We start from the raw sequence: 4,965 nt of genomic DNA on the forward strand, positions 1-4,965 counted from the left end.
TCCTACATGGCAACAGGTTCTCATAGTTTCCTGGCCTGGGCACTGGCCAGTGCTGTGCCTACTATTTCTTAGCAGTTTCATTCAAGTCCATGTATCACATAGCCACTTTCCCAAACAGAGGCCAAGCTTGTGGACCCACCCTCTGTGCACTGCCCCCACAAGCCCTGACCTTGATGTGGTGTTCTCCAGATCCTTCTGCACTCTGGGCCTGGTGGTGTCTTTACCAGGGCAGGTGCTCCCTCAAACTTCAGTCTATAAAAAACTCAGGGCGGGCATGGTGGCCACACCTGTCATCCCCGCTCCTTGGGAGGCTGAAGCAGGAGAATGGCAAGTTCCAGGCCAGCCTGGGCAATGTAGCAGATCCTGTCTCAAAAAGGGCTGGGGGTGCACCTTAGTGGTAGAGTGCCTCAGGTTCAATCCCAGTACAAAAAAATAGGCTAGAGTCTAGCTCAGTAGAGCACTTGCCTAACACATGTAAGGCACTGGGTTTGATCCTCATCACCACATAAAAATAAATAAAGATATTGTATCCATCTACAACTGAAAAAAAAAAATCTGAAAGAAATTTAAGTCACTGTGAACCTGCAGGTTGTATCAGAGGTGTTGTGTGAGGCCCTGGGTTCAGTCACAGCACTGAAGACAAAGTAAATATAAAAGGTCAGTGCAGGGTGTGTGGTGGCTCCACAGTGAGCGCTTGCCTAGCACTGCGAGGCCGCAAGTTCGATCCTCAGCACCACGCAGAGATAAATAAATAAATAAAAGTGTTTTGTCCAACTCCAACTAAAAAATATTAAAAAAATAATAATTCACCCATTAAAAAAAATGATTCTAGCAAACAGTCCATTTCCTTGTCTTCTCAAGCATCTATGGGTCAACTGCATTCCTTGAATCCACTCTTCCTTCATCTTTATGGAATTTTACTTCAACCTCTGCTTCCATCATCTCATTTATTTCTTCTTTGTTCTTCTTGCCTTACTAATCGAAGGATTTTTGTGATATTGAGTTCACCTGGATAATACAGAATATTTGTCCCCACTGAAGATCCTTAATTTAATTACATCAGAAAAGCTCCTTTTATTCTGTAACATATTATGCTCATAGGTTCTGGAATTTAGGAGGTAGACATCTTTATGTACTCTTATTCAGTCTACCACACTGTCCTGACTCCTTGGACATAGAAATCAATTGCATAGAGAATAGGTACTCTCCTATATGGTGAAAATTAAGTTCATCAGGCAAATTAAATTAGTTATAATAAAATTAATCAGTGTGAAGCAATGAAAGTGGCCCAAAGAGATTATTGTGTTTCTTAGCTAATCCTGTGTTTCTGTTTGGGTACTCCATTCTTATTATTTCTTCCTTCTGTATCCTTTCCCCCAGACCTTCCACAGTTAACTATCATGGATCAGTTCATCTTAGCCTTCCTGAAGAATTCATCGATAAAGAATTTTCAGCATTTGGCTAACGACTTTATGCCTCACTACTCCACATTAATTAGTAAGGTAGGAGGCATTCTCTCTCCAGAAACCCTCAGTAATATTCAAAAAGAGCTTCAGGAAGGGAAGCTAAATGAAGCTAAATCTCTTAATTCAAGAATCACTTGCTGCAGCAGAAAATTGTATTCTGGAGGTGGCTGTAATAGGGGAGTCTGGGACTGGCAAGTCCAGTTTCATCAATGCCCTGCGAGGGGTTAGTTCTGAAGAGGAGGGAGCAGCTAACATTGGAGTTGTAGAGACCACCATGGAGAAGACCCCCTATCAACATCCAAAATATCCCAAGGTGACCTTCTGGGACCTGCCTGGAACAGGGACTCCCAATTTCCTTCCAGACACTTATCTAGAAACTGTGGGATTTACTAGCTATGACTTCTTTATCATCATTTCCTCCTCCCGGTTCAGCTTCAGTGATGCTCTCCTGGCTCAGAAAATCAAAGAGGAGGGGAAGAAGTTTTACTTTGTTAGAACCAAAGTGGACAGTGATTTATATAATGAAGTGGTAACCAAACAGAAGTCCTTCAAAAGGGAGAGAGTCCTTCAGCAGATTCGAGACAACTGTCTGGCTAATCTCAGTTACATTGGAGTACCTGAACCGTGCATCTTCCTAGTCTCTAATTTTAACTTGGATAATTTTGATTTCCCAAGACTACAGGAGACTCTGCTGAAGGATCTCCCTGCTCACAAGCGTCATATCTTTGCACTTCTGTTGCCCACTTTTTCTGATGCTTCTATTGAAATAAAGAGAGATTTTCTCAAGGGGAAGATCTGGTTGGATGCTGTGAAGTCAGCATCTTTGGCCTTTGTCCCCTTCATGCCCATTATCTATGGCTTTGATTTGCCTGAACAAGAGAAGTGCTTGAAGGTTTACCGAAAACATTTTGGTCTTGATGATATGTCAATTGAAGAAATTGCTGAAAAGTTGGGCACTTCTATACAGGGCATCAAGACATACATCAAGTCCTTGGATTTCTGGCAACTTGTGAAGGATGACAGTATAGCAGCAAAGGCGAGGAGCTGTGCTGAGTGCTGCTGTTCAGTGAATGGAGGTGCCATATCTGCTGTCTTCCAACTTCTAAAAATCTACTTTTTACGTTTGAAATTCCTTGATACTGTGGCTAATGATGCTAAAATTCTCTTGCATAAGACTTTAAAAAGGGCTGGGGATGTGGCTCAGCGGTAGCGTTCACCTGGCATGCGTGTGGCCTGGGTTCGATCCTCAGCACCACATACAAAGATGTTGTGTCTGCCGATAACTATAAGATAAATTTTTAAAAAAAGACTTTAAAAATTCAAGTCTGAGAGGATGAGATAGAAGTAGCACTGAGGTAGGAGAAATTTCTAAAAATAATTAAATAGGCACAAAGGAGACATAAAGAAAGAAAAATAAATTTTAATTCAGAAGTTCCACATACATTTCCGGGCCTATCACTACCCAAGCCAGTATCTTTCAAACAGCCAGGTCTGCTACTCCAAAAATCCTGGGAAACATGTAAATCTACCTTTTTCACTGTTAATTACCCACCCCAACAAATAGATTAAATAAAGAGAAATATGATATTTTGAGAGACCTGTAATTTAGAGGGACTTTCCACCTCTGTTGACAAGATAATAATGACTACATCAGCCCAAGGATCCTGAGATTGACCAGACTACCATAAAACATCTTGAGATCACCAGATTGATATCATTTCTACAAACCTTTTTATACCCACCTCTCACCAAGTTTCCTTTAAAAGAAGAGTCAGGAACCCTAAAAATGTGTCTCTCGTTCTCAAGATGGCCTTCATTCTCTTTTAAATGTATATTTCTTGTTCATGTCAAGAAACACATACTGTTTCTTGAATGTACCATCTCTCTCTCTCTCTCTCTCTCTCTCTCTCTATCTCTCTAGATACCCTACATTCTCATTTTGAGATACCTTGTATATCTACTTTCCTAAATAAACCTCTGACTGGCACATACTAAAATTCTTTTCCATCAATACATAATCTAAGAACCCCTCTGGTCCTGAGTCAAGTTTCCCCTTCTCTCTGGAAACTCCTTAGACCCTTCTCTAGAGACACATCTTCTCCTGTAACAGCACAACTTACTAAATACTGAATAAACCACAAGTCTTGCCTTCTAAGAGCAAGGATGGAAGTTGTATTTCTCCTAACATCCTATAGGCCAGCTATTCCCAAATGTTGAAGTAACATCTGTTCAGTGAAAAAAGGCCCTTGCTCATGACCTCACACAGATGTTTTGGCCATAGCCTGTTTTCTACTTTCATTTATTTTTTTAAATTATGACAGTAAAATTATTAAAAGAAAGTGACCATGACACTTGGAGTGACCAAGAGATCTTTATTGCAATTATTTATGATTAACAGGGAAGGAAGAGAAAAAGAGAGAGAGAGAGAGAGAGAGAGAGAGAGAGAGAGAGAGAGAGAGAGAAGGGAAAGAGAGAAGAAAGAGAGAGAGAAAAGTGAGAGGAAGGGTGGGAGAGAGAAGAAAGAGGGGAGAGGGGTGAGAAAGTGTGAGAGAGAGAAGAAAGAGAGAGTAAGAGAGGGAGGCCCAGCAAGAAAGAATTTTTATAGCCAAAATCTAATGGGGTCTTTGGGTCTGCAAGCTGCCTTGTTGGCATACAGTGATTGAATCATACAGTAGTTGCTAAGGGTGTCATCTTCTGCCCTCAGGAAGACTGGGAAGGGGCTAGATGTGGGTTTCCCTTGCACCAGAAAGGTGGGGGTCCAGTGTTCAGCCTTGAGTGGGGTTGAGTGTTCAGACTTGAGGCAAACAAATGATAAGAAACCAGATGGGTGAGGGTGAGGGCCGAGTGTTCAGCCCATCCTGCAGCTAACATTTGTTCAGCCTGCTCCACAACTAACAGATTCTATTTGCCTTCTCTTAATCTCACCATATTATAAAGTAGTTCACATTTGTATTTTTGGCTCAGACAAAAGGGTTTGTAACAATCAATAATTATACATCTTCTCAATAACCTTCTCATTAAAATAAGGGAAGATATATAAATATGGGAATTTGATTAAAGAAATAGTAAAAAGTTTGTGGTGGGAAAATGTAGCAAGACAAGGAGGAACTTGAGAAAGAATTATAGAAATGGTCTGTATATCACATATGTAGGTCATGGTTTTTATATCTGGGGACTTTCCAGCAAAGGATTTATTAAGATTCTGGTGAACAGGACACAGTGAAGGGCAGGTTGTATCAAATAGGAACTTGGGAATAAAGGGAGAGATATTGAGTCTCCACGGAAACCCTCATGAACCACTGAAATGCAGAAAGCACCCAGGACAATTGCAACTTCTGAATGAAGCAGCCCATGTCCTTGGCCAACACCTTTGACCCATGCCCTTGTCTGAAAAAGGTACCTGAGGGCAATAAGCAAGTGCAGGGGAAACTGTCATGAAATTGTGTAGCTCTGATATTGCTGGTTACCTTGACGAGTTCTGATTGACTGAATGTTGAAG

The 4,965-nt window shown here is 41.1% G+C and overlaps 1 pseudogene; it reads left to right on the forward strand.

The window, feature by feature from the left end:
• Nucleotides 1–1,400: 1,400 nt before the first annotated feature.
• LOC143400348 (interferon-gamma-inducible GTPase 10-like) lies at nt 1,401–2,676 on the forward strand (annotated as a pseudogene).
• Nucleotides 2,677–4,965: the final 2,289 nt, after the last annotated feature.

This window comes from Callospermophilus lateralis, chromosome 5 (genome assembly GCF_048772815.1).
Source record: "Callospermophilus lateralis isolate mCalLat2 chromosome 5, mCalLat2.hap1, whole genome shotgun sequence".
NCBI lineage: Eukaryota > Metazoa > Chordata > Mammalia > Rodentia > Sciuridae > Callospermophilus > Callospermophilus lateralis.